Here is a 22,237-nt window from a genome sequence, read left to right on the forward strand (position 1 = left end):
ACAAGTGCACCCACTTGCCAGTCCCTAAACCTTCCCTTTTCTGCATATTAGTCATCCCTATGGTAGGTCCAAGGGCAGGGTGCATTGTAAGTATAAGGTAGGACATGCCCTGGTGTGTGTGGCATGTCCTAATAGTGAATTACAGCCATTTTCGCTTTTCACTATTGCAAGGCTACCTGTTCCCCATAGGCCAGAATGGGCAGTTTGATTATTACATCTTATAATCCTAACTGACTCAGGGAACTAGGTAGAAATTCGAGTTTAGTATGCCTGAACTGAATGATAAAATACATCTTTTAGTGAAGTTGGTTTTAACATTCTGTGTTTGAAAATACCACTTTTAGAAAGTAGGTATTTTCTTGTCTAACCATCCAAGCCTGCCTCTGCTAGGTCGTGTATTCCTAGTCTGGAGTTTGAGTGACAGGGGCTGGGGGATTCCAGGAGACAGGGTGAGTCAGCACAGGGCTGAATAGAGAGATCTGCATGTAGATGGGTGGGAGGAGTTGCACCTGGGACCTGAATAGGGCTGTGCCTTCCCTCCACAATTCTGGCTCTACCTCCTGTGGTGCGTCTGATGTCCCTGGCCTGCACTGTAAAAGGGAAGAAGGAGTCATGTAACCAGAATGCTCCTTGACTGACCAGAACTGGTTTGGACTAGGCAAAGGCCTCTCTGCCTTCAGAGAACAAAGAGAAACTGTGTATAAAAAGGGGAACCCAGACCCCAGAACTTTAGATCATTTTTGGGAAACAAGAAGAAACCTTTGCTGAGGAGAGGAACCAGAGAGACTGAGGAGAGACTATCCCTAAGCTTGAGGGATTGACATGCAGTGGTTGCCTGATTGCCAAAGAGAGGAGAGAGGAACTTTGTGAGTACTTTCATCAACTTTTGAAGGATCTCCAAAGGCTTGATAAAGAGCTTGCCTCCTGCTGAAGTCTCAGGGACAACATACTTCAACCACCAGCTGTCCAAGAGTCTTTTGGAAGTGCCTGCTGCTGTGCTGGGCTTTCTGAGGGACTGCGTGTCGCAAGGAGCTGGAAGCCCGACGCACGAAGAAGAAGCGTGTCACCGAACTGCCGCTTTACAACACGAAAGCGCCTCGCATCGTCAGAGAAGAGGATCGATGTCGCACCAGATGCCGCCGCATCACCGGAGAAACGTGTCGCAGCCGCTGTTGTCACATCGCTGGGAAAGCGTGTCGCCGCTGCAGTTGTTGCATCGTTGCTGAAGTGGCTCGCATTGCCGGAGAAGAGGATCGACGTCGTATCAGATGCCGCCGGATCACCGGGAAGCATGTCGCAGGGCCTGTTGCGGCTCAGAAGAATCGTTGAGTCGCCGCACGGCCATTGGGCGTGCACAGATCATGTCGCATCAAGAAGAAGACGCCATCTTTGTCGCATTGTACCGGATCTTCATCGCATCATGGCGTTGCGAGCCGCATCGCCACAGAAGCGTAGTAAGAAACCGACGCATCACCTGCCCTCGCAGAGAAGAACCGACGCATCCCCTACGCATCAGTAGGGACCCGACGCATCACTGTTCTTGCGTGTAAGGAACCAATCCATCACCTTCCCTGCAACACTTTTGTTGTATCGCGTTGTGCATCCTGAGGTACATTGAACTCAAAGTGTTGCATTTTAACATCTAAAGAGAACAAAGCTAATTCTACCATTTTAAGTACAGTATTGTGGATTTTTATTGTTTATGGTCTTGTGTTAAGCCTATATAAAGAATACTTATTTTCATACTACAACTTGTGTGGTGTCCATCTGTAGTGTCACTGAGTTACTGTATGTGTTCACAAATGCTTTACACACTGCCTCTGAGATAAGCCTGTCTGCTCGTGCCAAGCTACCAAGGGGGTGAGCAGGGGTTATTTTAGGAGCGTACTCCCTTACCCTGAGTAGACACAAGGGCCCCTACTTGGTCAAAGGTACCTACCTCTGCCAACTAGAGACCCCCAGATCTAACATTGGTGGTCAGCAGTGAGGATTCTGGACTTGCATTTGTAACTCATATACAGTGATTGGTGAACACTACTAATGAGTGCAGACCAAAACGCGACCACATACTTTTGGTAGATTGTTTTTCCTGGGATTTTCTACTTTTGCAAAGAACTGCCAAGTTTAACCACCATGATGTAATAGCATCTGTTGATCTTGATTGTGAAGAGGAGAAACTGGAATGCTACAATTTGAAACAGCTGAAGCACTTCTGCAGGAAATGTAAAGTTGCAATGACCGGTCTCTCCAAGAAGGATGAGTTCCAAAAGGCACTGAGGGCCTGGGTCGCAACAAGGAGTACCCCTGAGAATGAGGAAGGGGCTGAGGATGCAGAGGGGCAGCTGGAGGGGCCATTGGGTCCAGGGGGGAGGAGAGCAACTTCCCGAGTAAGTAGCAGTGTTTCTGCCAAAGGCCTGTCCCCAGAGGAGTAGGAGGACAGGGAGAGGTGTAGGATGCATGAGATGGAGTTGACCACGCTCAAGCTAAGTGGGCAGTTAGAATTTGAATTGCAAACTAGGAAATTGGCCCTAGAGGAAAAAAGGATGCAACTGGAGCATGAGAAAAGTTTGAGGGAGATGGAATTGAAAGCAAGGAGCTTAGAAATTACTCCCTCTGGTGGCAGCACACCGCCAATGCCTGTGGAAGCTAGAGTGTATATTCCTAAAGATGTGGTGAAAGAGTTTTATAAGAATGATGACATTGGGCAGTGGTTTAAGGCCTATGAGGTAGCCATGTCTTCCCACCGGGTCCCTGAGAAGGATTGGGGAGCGGGGTTGTGGGGGCGGTTCCTTAGTGAGGGGCGGGATACACTGTTAGACTTGCCCTCTGAAAGCCATAATTCTTATAGCCACATGAAGGAAGCATTGATGTCCAGGTATGGGTTGACTCCTGAATTGTATAGACAAAGGTTTAGAAACTGCAAGAAGGTGGAGTCAAGCACCTGGGTAGAATATGTAACTTTATTTTGCAGAGCATTGGATGGTTGGGTGAAGGGTAGCAAAGTGAATGATTTTGAGGTGCTCTTTGATTTAATCGCTTGGGAGCACTTGTCAAGTAATTGTTTTCCAGAGCTACGCCAGCACGTGACTGATAGCAGGCTGACTAACCCTAGGAAGCTTGCTGAGGAGGCGGACCGCTGGGTGAGCACCCGGGTCCACAAGGGTCACGTGGGAGACTCAGCCAAGAGTGGGCAGGGTCCCCAGCAGAGGAGTGGGGGGGACAAAGGTAAACAGAGGGAGTTCCAGAGAGGGCCCCAAAGTACTTCCCAAGGGAACCAAGGGAAAGGTTCCCGGCCTCATCCTGAGAAGAAGCATGGGGCCCGACAGGTAACCCTGTTCCTAGGGGACCCCTGAAGTGCTACAAGTGTGGAGAAATGGGCCATAAGTCTAATGATCCCCGGTGCCCACAGTTTGGAAAGACAGCACCCACTGGTGCTCCACCCCATCAGATGGCGAGTGTAGCCCTGGGGGAGGAGAGGGGTGTCCAAGGTGGGTGGGGTCCCGCAGAGATGTCCCTTGTCTCTTTAGGAGCCTGTGAGGTGGTCCCTAGGACCCAACTGCCTGATAACACTAAGAAGTACAGGCAGTGGGTGACCGTCAATGGCCATAGAGTGAAGGCTCTTAGATACACAGGAGCCAGTGTAACAGCTGTGAAGTGTCACCTGGTATCTCAAGAGCAGGTTGTCCCCAATGCATTTTACCCAGTTTTTCCGCTGACAACACAGAGAGCCACTGCAAGGTGGCTCAGGTTCCCTTTGAGTGGGGGGGGTCTCTGGTACTCTTCAAGTAGCTGTGAGGCCAGCCATGCCTGTTGACTGTTTGTTAGGGAACGATTTGGAGAGCTCACCTTGGGCTAAGATGGAAGTGCTCATTTGGAGATGTTGGGTCTGCCTGACCGGGCGTGTGTGACCACACGGTCCATGGCAGCCAGTAAGGGTGCTCAAGAGGACCTGAAGCCTGAGAGGGAGGAGAGGAACCAGTGAAACTGAGGAGAGACTATCCCTAAGCTTGAGGGATTGGCCTGCAGTGGTTGCCCTAACTGCTAAAGAGAGGAGAGAGGTACTTTGTGTGTACTTTCATCAACTTGTGAAGAATCTCCAAGGGCTTGAGAAAGAGCTTGCCTACTGCTGAAGTCTCAGGGACAACACCAGACTTCAACCACCAGCTCCCCAAGAGTCTTTTGGAAGTGCCTGCTGCTGTGCTGGGCTTTCTGAGGGACTGCGTGTCGCAAGGAGCTGGAAGTGCGACGCACGAAGAAGCATGTCATCGAACTGCCGCTGTCGCTTCACAACGCGAAACCGCCTCGCATCGCCGGAGAAGAGGATCGACGTCGCACCAGACGCCGCCGCATCATCGGAGAAGCATGTTGCAGCCGCTGTTGTCGCATCACTGAGAAAGCATTTCGCCGCTGCAGTTGTCGCATCGTTGCCTAAGCACCTCGCATCGCTGGGAAAGCGTGTCGCCGCTGTAGTTGTCGCATCGTTGCCGAAGCGCCTCGCATCGCCGGAGAAGAGGATCAACGTCGCATCAGACGCCGCTGCATCACCAGGAAGCGTGTTGCAGGGCCTGTCGCGGCTCAGAAAACTCGTTGAGCAGCTGCACGGCCTTTGGGCGTGAATGCATTGTGTCGCATCAAGAAGAACACCATCTTTGTCGCATTGTACCGGATCTTCATCGCATCACGGCGTTTTGAGCCGCATCATCGCGGAAGTACAGTAAGAAACCGACACATCACCTCCCCTCGCAGAGAAGAACCGACGCATCCCCTACGCATCAGTAGGGACCCGATGCATCACCGTTCTTGCGTGTAAGGAACCGATGCATTACCTTCCCTGCAACACTTTCATTGTATCGCGTTACGCATCCTAAGGTACATTGAACTCAAAGTGTCACATTTTAACATCTAAAGAGAACTAAGCAAATTCTACCATTTTAAGTAGAGTATTGTGAATTTTTATAGTTTATGGTCTTGTATTAAGCCTATATAAAGAATACTTATTTTTATACTACAACTTGTGTGGTGTCCATCTGTAGTGTTGTCACTAAGTTACTGTATGTGTTCACAAATGCTTTACACACTGCCTCTGAGATAAGCCTGTCTGCTCGTGCCAAGCTACCAAGGGGGTGAGCAGGGGTTATTTTAGGAGTGTACCCCCTTACCCTGACTAGACGCAAGGGCCCCTACTTCGTCAAAGGTACCTACCTCTGCCAACTAGAGACCAACAAATCTAACAATAGGAATGTGTGTGTGCGTGTATGTATGTGTGTATGCCTGCAAGGTGAAAAGCCAGGGCATGGCGGAAGGCGGGGTTTGAAGGGGCAGCCTATTTTTTAGTTCTGCGAAGCTTCGGTTGCCTTGGGAAACCAGGAAACAGTGAGGAGATCCCACTGCAGAGGCAGTCACGAGGAAGAAGCACGAAAAGGCCACCAGATGAAAAAACACAGCTCCAGCAACGACAAAGACCAAGAAACAGCAACAGGACAATGTGCAAGGCAGAGAAGACAAAACTGAATATTGAAGTGCTCCGAAGCATTCCACAGATGCATATTTATGGACCCAGTTTCTAGCATTACCTCATATTCATCCTGCAGTCTCTCTGATTAGAGGACAGTCGACGATGACGTTGGATTCTTTTACGATGTCCTACAATCAGATAGCCCCCTGAGATGCCGCTAATTTAGACCCAAAATGAAGATCAAACGTTTTGGATTCCAGTTCCAGGCAGTTCCAGGCAGAAGTGCGGCTGGGGAATGCGTGACCCTCCTTTCCATGATTCCATGTCCCCCCCTGGGGGTCACATCCTACAGATAGAAGACCCCTGACGTAAAGGAACATATACCACTCATAATGTCCCCATTCAAATAAATATAATATACATTTGGTGTGGCCAACACTAGAAAGCATTTTTGACAGGAAAACTAAACATATCAAAACATCAATGCAGGGCAATGGAGCTGCAAAAATGCTTGCAACCCCTCGCTCATATCAGGCATTGAATGACATGGTGTGGCATGCTCACTTCATAAAGATGGTGGCATCTGCTAAAATGGATGGAGCTTTGATGAGCAGGACACATTGAAGCGTTACTTTCAGAAAGGGGAATGCAGGCATTGAGTTGCTAAATACCATCATGTCAAACAATGCTGGCTTAATATATCAATTGTATTTTGCAGTATGTAAAGTAGTAATACTTATGTTCTACAGAATGCATTTAAAAAACCTACAGCTGGAGACTCCTTCTCTGCCTCTCCTATCTTTTCTGTGCAGAGATTTTACCTCGCTAAAGAACTCCGCACAAGTAGGCATCCAAATTTGTAGTAAATGGTAGAGGGGCCGGGGTGGTTGTGGGAAACTGGGGTATAATTACTACCAAATGGAAGGATTTAGAAAAAGTTAAGGAGGGGTTTAAGAAAGACATGGCTATTACAAACCACAAACCCACAGCAGAGTATTTATTTATTTATTTGTCTTGTTAAGCGCCCAAATCACCCCTGAAGGGGTATCTCCGCACCATGGAGGTGCTACAGAGTCAGCGGAGGGGTTCAGAAGAGTTCGGTTTGAAAAACCTGTGGAATTGCAGATAGTTGGTGCATTCGCGGAGGTGTAAAGGAAGTTTATTCCAGTAGGAGGGGCCAAATAATAAAAAGATTTCCCACCTATAAGAAATTTCTTTACACAGGGTACCGTGAGGAGCAATTTAGATCCAGATCGGAGTGTTCTGGAAGGCTGGTATCGTATGAGTCTGTCTGCGAGATAAATGGGGGCGTTGCTGTGTAGTACCTTGTGTACTATGCAGCAGATTTTAAAACGGTTCCACTTGTGGATGGGCAGCCAGTGTAGTCTCAGGAGTAGAGGCAAAGAAGCGGTCCTGGCAGGAGAATTGGAGACCAATCGGTCCGCGGTGTTTTGGACCACCTGGAGTCTGTTAAGAGAGGATTCATTAGCTGAGATCAGGAGGGCATTGCAATAGTCAAGACGACTTATTACTAGTGCCTGAAGGAGAGTTTTATGGACTGTCAAAGGAAGGAAAGGAAAGACCTTCTTCAAAATACTTAACGTGTGGAAACAAGAGCTCACAGTGGTTGCGACTTGCTCTTTCCTAGTGAGTTTCTAGTCTAAATGTACTCCTAAGTTTTTCACCACTGCTTTCGGGATCGGTGCAGGACCTAGGTTAGTGGCCCACCACTCTGGAGACCAGAGTAGGGGCGCCTCTCCGAAGAGAATAATTTCAGTTTTACTAGCATTTAGCTGAAGGAAGTTGTTCCTCATCCAGTCCAAGATGGCTGTCATACCTTCAGAGAAGGCAGACTGAGTATTGATGAAGTTTTTGTCAAATGCCATTAGGAGCTGGGTGTCATCAGCCTATGAGATTGGGATGAAGTTCAGTTTCCAAAGTAGATCTGCAAGAGGAGCCACATAAATGTTAAACAGCGTGGGACTAAGGCAGGATCCCGGGGGCACACCTTTAGTCAACTCTGATGTTGGAGATTGGAAGGTGCCAACATTGACAGTTTGGGTGCGATGAGTTAGGACGTTTGACAACTATTGAAAGGCAAGATTTTGGATACCAACGTTTCTTAATCTAGTTAGTAGGATGGAATGGGATATTGTGTCAAACGCTGCTGACAGATCCAGCAGCACCAATAATGCTGCCTGTCCGTTATCTAGGAGGTGCCTAAGGTTATCAGTGACTGCAATAAGTGCTGACTCCGTACTAAATCTGGGACAAAAACCGAACTGGGAGGGGTCAAAGCCTGCTGTTACTTCCATGAAGTCTGAGAGGTATTTATTAACATGTTTCTCCAGAAGTTTGCTCAGATAGGGTGGTAGGGAGATAGGATGGTGGTTAGACAAATCTTCCGGAGGAGCATTAGGTTTCTTTCTAATAGGAATTATTTGGCCAGCCTTCCATTCAGAAGGTAATTTGCCTTTGGTCAGGGAGGAGTTGAGAATGGGGCAGATCAAGGGTGCCAACTGTTTGTGAAGTAGCGAGGATACATTAGCAGGTAGGATATCCTGAGGGGAGCCAGATTTTACTATTTTCATTAGGGACTCCACCCGGTCAGTTGTAAGAGGGAGGAAGCAGTCCAAGGAATGAACAATGTGGGAGTGTGAGGGGTAGAGGGTAGTGGTGTCTTTCTGAGGGTCCATTGGTGATCCTATTGTAAATGCTCTCAATCTTCTGAGTAAACTGGTTAGCTAGCTGTCACAAAGGTCTTGTGCTGGGGTTACTTCGTTATGACACGCCTAAGGGTTCGTGAAAGAGTTAAGAATGTGGTAGAGTTCTTTAGAGGATTTTCATGCCTGATTAAGTTGTGACTCAATGTGGGTTTTGCCAGCCTTCTTTAGGTTTTTATGGTATAGGGCCACTTACTACAGCTCTGAAGGTGTCAAAATATACTCGGATATACTCTGGCACAGCTTTTGAGTAGGTCAAGCACCACACACGGCCAGCAATAGCACTACAACACATTGCTATAGAAAACAATTGAGATAGGGAATCATCATGACTTCCTATTAGAATAAAGTAAAATACATTTAATTAGTTTCAGACATAAAATTATATGTGTGTGTGATGTTTTGAATCAACAAAAAACATATTACAATATATTAAACTTTTTATATTAAATATATAGTTTTCAACTATGCTTTAAAAATAAAAATGTTAGTGTTGGTGTGTATTTTTTTAATATTAAAAAATAATACTTATAACTTAAACTAATATACTTAATATGTAAATTACTTTAATATTTGATGCACATTTAAATTGGTGTGATAAACTGCTGTAAAATCATTTTATTATTTCCACATGAATAATGCATATTTCAAATATATATATTTTAAATAATAAACTTTATTAAATGTAATTATGTTTCGCCACTCTGAAATGGTGAACAGCAAACAACGGAATAGTTACACATAGATATAGGAGAAACTATACATGTGAGTAAATATACAGGTGTATGTTTCCCTTTGTGAATCAGACATAGAATATGGAAATTCAAGCAGACACACTCGCTCTAAAGGGCTTTCTTTTCTGGAGTGGTAGCAAATTGTTTCTTGTAAATAAGAAACACTATCATGGACTCATTTGAAAAAGCCATATAAAGAGCAATGTGCTGGCATCATTGGCACATACAATGAAACATATGGATTTGATAGACTTAGACCTTTCGGGAGGGTCATCCCCAAACGTTTTTGCCTTCACCCTCCTGTTTTCTAAACCCGTTTTATGAATCTGCACATTTTACCTCTGTGAACCAGTGCTAAAGTGCTTGTGCCTACCTCTCCCATAGGATAACATTGGGTTTCCTTATTACACTTAATACATGAGAACTAACTTTCAATTGGGTAGAGGTAGATAGGTCAAGTTTGGTGTCTAAAGAATTGTAATTAAAAGCCCTCTTTAATGGTAAAGGTGGATATTAAGTCACAATTCTGAAATTGCCACTTTCAGAAACTTGGCATTTTCTTGTCCTAACCATTTGGTGCCTGCAGCCTGTCCGTGGGGGCAGGCACCAAATGGGTGCAGCTGATCCTTGTGTATTGGTCCCAGCAAGTGAGACAAAGGAAACATAGTTGTTGGCAGGATGAGCCACTCTGACTTAATGAGGGGTTTGGAGCTATCACCTAACACACTTGCACATCACAAAGGCCCTGCTTGAAACACTTACAAAGGGTTTGTCGATAGTATTTTATGTCCAAAGACAGGCTGGGGCCAGGACAGGGAGGAAGGTGATACCTGACACCCCAGCGGGATTGAAACCTCCAGAGCTTTCTCCTTCTTCAAAGTGGGTACCAGGTATAAATAATGGCCCCTCAGACCAAACTCTTCAGAACACATTAGGACCTGTGGAAGACTTAGAAGAAGGACTGCTGCACTGCTTTGCTGCAAGAAGAACTGTCACTCTGCTGCCTGCTGTGCTGCCCTGCTGTCCTCCTACCTGCGTGAAAACGACTGGACCTGTATCTTGAAACCAGTACAACCAGAGTGACTTCAATGGCTAGTTGATTGGCCTCCTGATCGGGACTTCAGGGGCAGAACAGGCTCCAACAACCTTGAACACAGCAGCTGGACTCTGTCAATGGTGAGTTCTGCCCTCCCAAGTGGTGCCGCCCCAGTCCTGGAGCCTTGAAAGCAAGCCTGAAGGTGCTCTGCCAGCCCAGCTATGCTTTCAGCAGAACCGATGTAGTCACTGTTCTCCACCCCAGGACAACACATCACCTCTGCTGTGTAACACATCCTCGACTAGGTACTCAGCATCTCTCCACAACCAGGATTTAAGGTACTTTGTTCAGTGGGCCTAACTAGGGGCCATATGTATCAAAGGGTTTTACCCATTCTGTGCCTATGGGAAAAAGTGTTCATACATATGGCCCTTAGTCCCTGCAGCTGTCCCACACTCCATCGTGGTTAGCCTGAACTTGTGACTTTGTTCTGGTCTAGCACAACCAGATAACCACAGTTGAAGCTTTTTACTTTGTGGCACTATTTTCACTTATATCTTAAGAATTGCATATCTCCGGTTCCACTGATTAGGTTTTTATCGTTTTGATCTTAAATTATTTATTAAATTTGACTCTATTTTTCTGAACTAGTATGGGGTTTTTCTTGTGTTTTGTTTTTGCCTTATTACTGTTTAAATTGCTGCCTAAATACTTTACACATTGCTTCGAAGTTAAGCCTGACTGCTCTGGACCAAGCTACCACAGTGTTGAGCACAGGTTAATTTGGAGTTTGCCTGTGACTTCACTCTGAAAAGGATTGTGTTTGCTGCTTCAGTAGGATTTCAACCATTAACGTAACTTCTTAAAGATATCTATAGCAGGTAGTTTTAAAAGAATGGAAAAAAACCTCCATGATTTCAGAATAACCCAGTCATACTAATGTCAGTTGAGTAAGTAAGGACTTATTTTAGAGGGACAATCTGCAAGATAACAGGGGCGGTGGTCCGTATTGATTAACAGTTACTAACGAACAGCTAATTGATTAATGGTCTGAATTCCTAATGTCACTGGCACTCATTATAAAATACAAACATAAAACAATGTACTCATATTTTAACTATAATTTTATGTAGTGTAACAATTTAACACTACACAAAGTAATGTGACAAAGCACAACAAAGTTCATTGTACCATCTGTTGGGAGAGGAAATCCTTTGCACAGCTCTGGAGTGCCATGCTGCCCCACTTGTGTCTTTTTCTGTTTACTTTTCCCCTCAGTGAGCTTGACAGTCATGTCACGCCACTGAGGGTTCTCTCTGTAACTTCCAATTAGACCCCAAAGCTGGACTTTGAATAGGAATATACACCCAATATGCATCCCTCTTTTAAAAATGCACCGATGCCCTCTCTGCCTGACCTACACAAGACTGATGTTGGTCACAGAACGGTTGTAGTGAAATAGTAGGCCTTTTTCCCTCTACCAGTTTGGGCGTGATGCTTACTGGTCTCTCATGTAAAAAGTCCATTCTGTCTCCTGTCAACAGGGACGTACATGAATGATGATTGTACATGTGTGTGCATAATTGTGGGTGAGATTGAGGCCTAAACACAGGTCGCCAAATTGCACAGTGAATTACAAGGTATTCCGCATTTGTGTGTGTTGAACTTTTTGGCCAGCATTGTGCAATGGCCGCCCAGGTCTCTTTTGACTTGTGAGACTATGCATTTACATTGCTTCCTCCCAGAATCCAGAGGATGTCCCAATGGGTGGGGGATTGCCAACCAGGCCTTTGAAAAAGCTGCAGTTCTCCTGTTAGAGGCCACCCTTCTTACTGGAATCTGTATCTATGAAGAATCTGGCCCCATGTCTAGGGCCAATACACTGTTTTCCTGGACTAGATTGGATCAGCGCCTGAGGAGCTCAGACTGCATACAACTCCTTTATGCCCTAATAATTTGCAGCGCACTCACATTTCAAAGGCTGCAGATGATCCTGTTGGTCAAGAATGACTATAAGTTACATTATTGAAACATTCAAGAAAGAGCTGCCCACCAGCGGTGCAAACAAGAACCTGTGATCCAAGAATGTGGTTGTACTAGTAGCTGTCTCCCCTTGACTAAAGACTTAAGAGCAATTTTTGATTTCAAAGCCAAATGCACAGAGAGACGTCTGCCGATGCAGAAGATGGTGTATCATACTGTTTCAGGTAAACTACCTGTCTGCCAGTGAGATGTGGAGTCAAGCTCTTTGAGAAGACCTTTGGGAGCTGTTGTAGGATTGTGCTAGCACCAGGACACATCACCCTCACACTGCTGATTGAGAATTTACCAGAACCATCTGCTGCATCACCATGGGTTCATGTAAAGAGCCGAGGTCATACCGTCACCTAGATTCAGAAATGTAGTTTAGGAGCTTGTCCTGAGTCCAGAATTATTAACCATATCTTTCTAGCCATAGTAGTTCTGAGGATATACATATTTGGGCCCCAAAGGGTACACTACCTCCAGTAGTAGTTCTGTACTGCTGGTCATGGAGTATCCCCACAGATGTTTGAAAACCCCTGGCACTGAAATTTGGTAACTGAGACTGGTGATTCTAAAGATGCAGACAAATGAACTTTTATACTTGATTCAGTGGGTAATTTGGTAGAAGGACACTGGAACCAGGTACTTGCCACAAAGTCCAGCCTATGGCTATCTATGGTGCTTGCCATGCTTGGGTGGTCACTTTGTTGCTTTTGCGCTTTAGTGAGCCATTCTTTGTGTTAGAATGGTTCTTGTTCTTTGTCTAGTGAATTGCAACCCATTAACATTTCAGAATTGATACATGAAATAAACATCACTGCTGTGAAAACCAAGAAATACATTTGCCCCGCTGAAATGCAGGTATCTATGCTTTCAAGTATAACTTTACCAGATTGAACTTTAGGTACTACTGCTTCCCTGGTCCATTTGCACGAACCACAGATTGTGGTGTTCCGAGCCCATGGATTCGGGCTTCGCAAATATCTCCCATTGGAGAACATTGGCCATAGGCCCACACAGGATATTTTTTTATAGTGCGAATTGAGTAACTTCTGCAATGGTGTTTTGGATCATGTCTGTAGTCAGGAAGAAGCTAGCACACTTTCTCTTATAAAGTAAAGCATTGATTGGCTCAATGGTCCTTAAGGGGTATTAGAGTGTCATACTGTAGTTTGAGTGTCTAAACCCACATCATGTCCTTAAGTAATCCTTGTACTACTTGTCTCACTTCTCTGAGAGAGTGAAGTTCTATGATTGTCTAATTTGAAGTACAATAGTATTGTAACCCTGTGACATACTATTAGTATGGACCACATGACCTGAAAAACTAAGGACCAGATTCTCAGAAAGTTTGAGGTCTGCATCTGCGGGTTTGCTATCTCACTTGGGTGCAGGCTTCTAATTTTTCAGAATTCACAGAGATTTTCCAGAGCACACCAGGAAACTCATAAATAGTGTCTACAAGACTAAGGTCTTTCTTCAAAGCCTCATGAAAAAATCTGCACTCGTCACTTCTACACCGTATGTTTGAGGCAGTGCTGGTCATTTCTTTTGTAGTCTATGGAAAAGCAAGTAGAAGAGGCTTCAAAAATTAATTTCTGCCAAAAAGAATACAATGAATACAAAATGTGTCAGCCCACTTGGAAGTGATACTGAAATGTAAGGGGCTCATAAACCCAGTTATTTCCTGGCTTCACTGTCTTCCATTGTGAGTCACAAAACCCTTTCTTACTGTACTGTACCTGGCCCTTTCTTCAGGGTCACCCCAGATTGTTGCCTTCCTTTGCCCAATCCGTTTTTGTTTGCTTTTAGGACTCTGCTTACTTTACTACTGCTAACCAGTGGTAACTGCTTGTGCTCTCTCCCTGAAATATGGTAAAATTGCCCTATCCATGGTTGAAACATTTAATTTACGTAGATATAAAATATGGTACTGCCTTTACCCAGGGCCTGTAAATTAAATGTGGCTTGCGGGCTGCAGTACTCATTGTGTCACACACTAAAGTTACTAGTTAAAACATGTCTCAGGCCTGCTGCTGCAGCCTGTAGTGCAATTTTATTCTTGCAATTTCGACCTGGGAAAATAAACCTTTTGCCAAGCCTAAACCTTCCTTTTTAATGCTTATATGTCACCCCTAAGGTAGACCTTAAAGACTCATAGGAAAAGGTGCATAGTATTTAAAGAGCAGTACATCAGTAGATACGTTTTCCTGTCCTGGTAGTGAAAAAGTCCCAAATTCGATTTTCTCTTTATCAAGGCTAACTCTCTCAGAGAGTAACATCGGGTAAACTTATTACAGTTAATAAGTGTTAACTTCAGTTTGGGAGCAGATGGAGAAATACTTCTTTCAATCATTTGAATTACATTTAAAATCCGCACTTCAGGGTGCATGCTGTACCTAAAACTCTCTTGCTCGTGTTTAATAGATAATAATGTTGTTCCATCTATCATAACAACCTAGGCCACCTATAGGGTACATATGACAACTGACTTGCTACTTAGTTGACTAATGGCTTCGCTGTCAAAGTGGTGGGGGAAGGGGCATGAATGTTTCTAAGCTCAGGTTTAGAAAATAGTTTTCATAATAAATGCCACTTAATGCAGTGAGTAGCATAGGATGACAAAGTCCATCTAGGTAATACTTTAAGGAAAAAACTAATAATTCGACACATTACCTATATGGAGTATTGTTGCCAAAGAAAATACGACCAAAGGTTATAATTGTAGCAAAAGTACTATTTATCGAAAATTAAATTGGTGCAGCCTATAACAAAAACAATTAAAATATATACAATAAATGCTCAGTGTATTGTGTAAACACACAGTGCTCAAAGCAATCATGCGAGCGTCGCATCGAGTGATAACGAAGTAACAAGAGAATAGCAATTAGAACTCAAGTATTTTCTTCTTAAAGAAAAGAATGGTATTTCTAAAAAGCTCAAAGTTCATTGGGATTTGGAAAATGCTTACTGTTAAAAAACAGTTTAATGATTGTCTTTTTCTGCCAAATATCTGTCAATGACGTTTTGACCCTCAGCAAGTTATCGGGTCTATAATAGTTTGCATGGAGCTGCATCTTCAGTTCAAACAGTACAGCTAAACCCTAATGAGTGTGGATTCATGAGTCTCTCTGCTGCACTGCAAGTATGGGTATGGAAATTAATTTTCTTTCTTTGAAAAGGAACAGGTGAAAAAGGTTTTCTCAATATTAGAGTCCAGCCCCAGGAAGGAATCAAGTAGCAGTGCTGGTCGGTGTAACCGGTAAAGAATGAAATCCCAGAAGGGTATCAATTCACAAAGATCCGTGATGATGCAACATCCGAAAATGTAAGGTATTATTAATGGACCTGAGAGGGGAGTCAGAGTAGTCTCATAACCTGTCGCCTCAAGGTCGTACGTGTACAGTAAGTGCGGACTTCATCCTCACTTCAACCTTCGATGTCCTGACTTGGAGTTCGCTTATGAGCTTCGAATGAAGTGTTACATTATGGAAGAGACTGCATTCGGATGGGACCAGATTCCAAATTAAATTTGCTTCTACAATGGCTCAATCACTTTGATCCACATTTGCTCTTCACATTGAACATAAGTAAATAGTCAACCTCCTATCTCGACTTGGATATAGTAGCTAGTGGTGGTGTCTTGGTGGCATGTGTACATCAAACACCGTTGGATACAGACTCCTTTCTACATTGTACATCTTTTCAGACGAGAGCCTTGAAGGACAATATGCTTTTGGGCAATTTCTTTGGTACCACAGGAAATGTTCTGACATTCACAGATTTATGGAACAGTCCACAGATATGTAGCAAAGACATGTACATAGAACCTAACCGAGACATGTTATAAACCATACCTGGAAGAGAGCACTAACACCTTCAGGCAGGCACTGTTGGAGAAGAACAAAAAACACAAAACACATTGCACCAGAGTGGTGATAATCTTTGACCCTTTGGCTACAAAAGTGCACAATGTCATTTGCAGGAATTGGCACTTGCTGAATGTGGGTTCACAAGTGGTTCCACCACCTTGTTTTGCCTTTCGTCAATCCTAGAATCTTAAAGATAAATTGGTTTATACAAGGGCTAAAACAAATTAGTATTAACACCTCATTGACAGCTTTAAGAGGTTATTTCTCATATGGGGAGTGCAGTGTCTGAAAGCTGACAAAACCAACCAAGAGTGTTACACTGCATTGGACGTGTTTGGTTCCGAAACAAACTGACAAACGGCAACACTGGTTTTGTGATATGTCGATTAAGATGCCCCTGTGACCTTTTCTATATTGGTCTTACCACTAGGAAAGTGAAGACATGCATGCAGGAGCATATGAGTAAGATAAGAGCAGGAAAACTGACCACTAACCTTGTCTGATGAACTCTGAGTGGACCCTGTTAGAGCAGGTTGACAGCAGACTGGATGAAGCATAGACGTTGGAGTTGGAATAGACGGACAGGTCTAAATGATTTAATGGAGTGGCATAAGCTTCACAACTAGACACTACTTTTGGGGTATAAGAACAACTATGCACCCTTACATTACTCCCTGGTCCATACTAGATATACTTCATGACTGGTTTTCTCTATATGAGCCCTCCTGCCGTATCGTTAGCACTGGTGTGTAACGTTTGTTTTTCAACCCCATGATGATATGGATGAGTTGAGTATTTTTTGGTATTCATCACGTGATGGCCAATTCTCCATGTTTCTACTAAGTGGGGAATGTGGGGAATGAGTTGCTTTTGAGGACATTGGATGGCTGTTCTTAAGACATAAAATGGGGCATGTTCACAAGCCCCTATTGCCACCACAACATCACTTTTAGTGACATTGTGGTGGCGATAGGGACCTCGCCTTATTCACAAGGCAGCGTTATGCTACTTAACATGGCTTAATGCTGCCTTGTGAATAGGCCCCCTTTCACTCTGTGTTTAGCGTGAAAGGGGCGTGCAGTGGGTGTTGTGGTGGGCGTTCCACTGCAACACCCATTGATATTTACACTGCCCCTTATTCACAAGGGCAGCGTAAATAGGAGCTAACGCCAAACTTAAGACCAGGAAAACCCTGCTCTTAAATTGGCGATACGAGAAGAAATGCTTAATTTCTCCTCGTTTTTGCATTTTCCCTGGGTGCTGCCTTGTGCAGCACACATGGAAAATGCAAAATGCCATGGTTTGTTTATGTACAAGAAGGTGTCCCTTTCTGTACATAAACAAACCTTTTTTAGGTCTCGCTGAGCCAGCGCATGCGCTGCTCTGCGAGAAATTTAGTGTGTGGGTTTTCCAAGTGCTGCCACAGGCTTTCGGTGGCCTAGCGCTTGCGTTCACGCGAGCTTGCACGCGCAGCCACCATGTGGGTTTTTGTCAAGGCTCATTAAGCCTTGCGTGCCTCAATGAGCTTTCACTTTCGTGCTTGTTCGTATTTGTCTTCCTTTTTTCCTTCCCGTTTTTGTCCCTTCCCTCCGTATTCCTCCTTCTTTTTCTCTCTATCGATTTTTATATGCATTGGTAAAATGCAAAGTAGTTATCGGAGCGCTTTACATGAACACCATTTAAATTACATGTTTACACAAGGTTATATTTCCTCTGTATGCGTGGGAAGATGAAGTGTTTTTTTTTATTTAGGTGATGTGGCTGACTTTAGTGGTTTTTGTTCTTGGCATCCGCATCTTCTACAGAAAATGATATCAGTCCGGCTGAGCTTATCATTGTTGGCGTCCGTCACGCTGGGGGGGGGGGCGTTGCTTGTTCAAGACACATGTTCAATGTTTTTTGATGTCTGCCTGTGCTCCTCTCTGTGGTGCTGCACATTAGCGTGCCACCCATTCAAAATTTGAGGAAAACATCTACCTTACTTAACCTACCACAGCCCCCACGGGTTGGATTATCTCTATTTATTCCGTAAATATATTCTACTATTTCCTTTTGGTAGAGTTGAACTGGTTGCAGTTTGCGGCTTTTATCCCCCTGTGTTTTTGCAGCCAGCCCCATCATGCTCCGGCCGGTATTTTCACAAGTAAAGGACCTTTACTTTTGCCCTCGAGACACAAACAGCTGATGCAGACTGGCATGTTTGTTCCAGAGCAGGCTCGTCTCAAGGAGGACCTTTCGATAAATGAATGGATAATTAGTTAGTTGAAGAATATTGTAATTGTCAGGGTTGCTAAAATTGTGGCTTTTTTCACATAATTATGAATTTGTCGCATTTGCCATATAATCCATCATCCGCTGCATAATGTGATAATTTTACAAAAATAATTATTTCTAGCTTAAGTGGATCAGAAGTTACTAAAAACGTAGCAGTATCTGTTCACACATGGTGGAAGGTCCTTTGAAAAGGGTAACTGCCATCTTTCAGTTGCTTATTTCTGTATTTGACTGTTAACCTGGTACAGGTAAGGTGAAATCTTTGACATAGCGCAAAGTAGCTATTGGAGCGTTTTACATGAACACCAGTTGCAGGACACAAGGTCATGTTTATTTTGTAGGCATGGCGCAATAAAGTGATTTGCCCAGTATGATTTGCACGCGATTTTTAGCAGAAACTCAAACCTGGTTCCCTATGGCCAACTTCAGTGGCTCTGGATGCAACTCACACCCTCTCTCATTGGTTCAGTTCTTCCTCCGATCCAGTTGATGGTGTGGCTTGCCATGCCCCTCGTGTTGTGTTGCGTTGCTTTTTTAGTACCACACTGCTGTAGGGAGGCTCATTTCTCACCAGTGATGCAAACCACCACTGTCTTGCTTTTCTGCTGGCCCCTTCTTGCCTAACCCTCATTTCCATCTGAGATGCCTCTCACATCCAGTCTGCAGATGTATTTTAACCCTCGTCAAACATGTCTGTGATCTTGTTGTTTGTGCACCTAGTTCATCGGGAAGCAAAGCATTCAGATAAATACTGTTCAGCATGGCTAAAAACTATTGGCAAAGCCAATAAATCCTAAAGGCGAGACCTATTGGCTTTGCCAATGCTTGTTTTAAAATGCAGTTTTGTAACTTACATGTGTGCTGCATGAAGCAGCACACATGTAAGTTACAAACTGGTATTTTAGGTTTGTTTATGTGGAGGAAGGGATACCTTCGTGTACATAAACAAACCTCCCTGCTTGCAGACACCATTACACTCTGGTGCAAGGGTGCCTGCGTTGGCGCTAAGTTGTGAAACTTAGCGCCATCAGATGGGGAAAAGCAAGGCTGCACCATATCCTTGTGAATAGGGTACAGCCTTGCTTTTCCAAAGTGGTAAAGAGAGGCGTTAAGCCAAGGAGGCTAACGCCTCTCTCCGCCACTTCCTTGTCAATATCCCCCAATGAGTTACTGGACTGGATTGCCTATGATATGAACTTAGAAGGTTTCAACTGTTCTTCCTATAAGAAACCTGTCTTTTTGAGACTTGGCAACACATAGCCCAACAAAAGACAGGGCACAAGTCCTAAAAACAAGAATTGGGGGGACTAACTTAGTTAGGCAGTATGCAAGTGACATCATGGCGTGCGACATCACGGCGCGCAACATCACGGCGCAAGGCGCATGACATCACGGCACACAACATCACAGAGCATGACATCACACATGGCATCACAGGAAATGACATCATAGAGAGTGGCATCACAAGCCACGACTTTACAGGAAATGGCATCACAAGAAGTGACATCAGATCTAAAGCCCTCACATATATGTTTGCAGGTCTATAATGTGTACGTTTGAGCGCATTGCGAGGATTATAGCACAGTGAGCTATGGAAGATGATATGTCACTTCTACACCTTGCAATCCCCCAGTTTTATGTAACACATCCTGTGCATTCATTTACAAACATATAATTTATTGTGCATGTAATATGCAAGTATTGATGTAAAGCGCTCTGACACCCTGCATTGGAATGAGTAGGGCTATACAAGAAAAAACTGTGGTACTTAAATTATTTTGAAACCACCTCAAGGGAAGTAAGCTCTATATAATGCAATTTGCTTTGTGTAAATACTAGGAAAGATCAACACATCTGATATTCTTACAGTGCATGCATATCTCCTAAACAGGGACTAACCAAAGTAAAAAAGTTGCCTCTCTTAAGTATGTGTAAAGTGCTAACAAAGTGAGAGCCTTTGTTTCACCTCTGCTTCATTTGCATCAGGTGTGAGGCTCCTGACTGCACCCAGCCAGAAGAGACTCCAACAAAAGGAGGCCTGATGACCCCTCAAATTCGGCCTTTGTTATGGGCCCAGCAGGAGTCTTAAATAAGAAAGCCCCGTCCACGCCTGCACCTTGTTGCTTGTTGCAGATGAATAGCAGACAACATGCAGACGCTGCTGAAAGTGTCCCGGTGTTTGGAAATTACACCGGGATGAGTTCAGCACATTATTCAGAGGGGCCCAAATTCTTGGCAGGGTGGACGACGCTCACCCTGTGAAAAAAGGTGGGTGGACGCCGTCCACCCGTGTGTACCTCCAACCCGTGCTCTGAAAAAAGTAAAATTACATTATCGACACAAGTAGACGCTACAACACTTCAAAATACCACGGCTGGCTTTCAGTTGAGCTTGATTCATATTAATCATTGGTACTATTTGGCCTGGACCAACCAATTCCATTCTTCAGATTGTGACGCAGTGCTTAATTTGAGCCGGGGCTTTCCGGTGCTAAGCCCCGGCACTTAATTGGTTTCCGGTGCTCGGCAACGCAACCTAATTGTCAACACCATACTTAGAACAGTCCACCACATGGTGGCGCTGCTCATCAAAATTAGAGATGAGCAGAACAGCGGTAGTTTAGGAATACAATATACATTAAAATTGCTGATACCTACCTCCCCAGCCATTCCTTTATCTTTGGGGACCTGATATAATCTGAACTGTCGCATTTACATGCGAGAGAGATGGTTAGTAGTTGTTTTGGCAGCGATGTCAAGGGCAATGGGTTGTGCAAGCTGCAGTGGCCTCCTGGTCAGAGACCTGGCACTTAACATTTTACAAATTAAGCACTGTTGTGACGAAGCACGATGCAATCTTGCACCACTTTACACTTGAATATATTGATTACCTTGATTCAGCCTCGAAAAAGTCACAGTGACGAAACATGTGTCGCTGCCACTTTGTCTGTGATTTTTCGCTTTACTCCATAAGGACTATGAAAAATACTAATACTGAGAGAAATAAATGCAAATGACACATACTTGGACTTTCAAGTACGTTATTGTTTTAACTATACAGTAACTAGTGGACTTTCTTGTGTGCTTTGGTACCTTTTGTTTGCAAATTTGTCAGCCTGGAGCCTGTTCTTGGTGGAACAGGTCACCCAAGGTGGCAGGGTGTGCGTACCAGGAAAGAACCACCTCTAAGAACTATTTTCTTTTGATGGTATACATTATTTCCCTGACTGTTTAATGGCTTTTTCGATGTGTGAACATGTATGACATAGCCATCACCTGTTCTGTTTCTCTATGTTAATAAAGGAGAAAGGTCTCCCTATGAATACATCTTTATTTTTGTGGTCATGAGACCTAGTGCTTTGGAATAGTGCATATTCCTAAGCAGGGGACCCAATACACAGGTGTTGTAGGGATAGCTTTAGAGGCACTTACTAGATCCTTTTTGTCATATTGCTGTGTGACGTGGCAAGCATTCCTACATACACAGGTGTACGCCGAGTATGAGAAGCACCACCTTTTCGAACTGCTAACCAGTTGGCACTATGGTTGCTTACATGAGGTGTCGACTATTTTTTTTTATCATTACTAACCGCTACTTGGTTTTAACACCACACTGACACCCCTTAGGAACCTTGACGTATGTGTTTTTTTTGCAGCTATGGGAATGGATTTCACGTGGTGAATTGGAAGTGCATTACATGGGGTGTAGGAGTCTGGGGTTTATTTTTGTTGGTTTGGTAATGAGTGGAGGGCACTCCTTATCTTCTTTCACTTCCTTTTAAACTCTTTGTTGTGATAAGGGTACCTCTATCTCATGCTAGTGGATTACCCTGTGTGAGACAGTCTCGCATGACCCACTCTAGCTGTATACCTAACATTTTCTGTATTGTATTTGATTTCCTAACAGGTCATTTTAATGCAATTATCTACCCCCAAAGCTTGGTAAAGATCAAAGTTTGTCAGGGAAAATTGCCTTGCTCTTGAATTTGTTATCTAATGCTTCAAAGGTAAAGACTGATGTTGCACGTAACTCAAGACATGCCTTCTTATGCTTCATTTGTATAGTTGTGTTGTGTGATCTCCGGGATCTAATTTAGTTTATAAAGCTCTGTCAACGTG

The 22,237-nt window shown here is 44.1% G+C and overlaps 1 protein-coding gene across 2 annotated transcripts in view; it reads right to left on the bottom strand.

The window, feature by feature from the left end:
* Positions 1-22,237, bottom strand: part of LRRN4 (leucine rich repeat neuronal 4) — a 169,562-nt gene that overhangs the window by 134,816 nt on the left and 12,509 nt on the right. The window lies entirely within an intron of this gene.

Source organism: Triturus cristatus, chromosome 6 (genome assembly GCF_964204655.1).
Source record: "Triturus cristatus chromosome 6, aTriCri1.1, whole genome shotgun sequence".
Taxonomy (NCBI): Eukaryota; Metazoa; Chordata; class Amphibia; order Caudata; family Salamandridae; genus Triturus; species Triturus cristatus.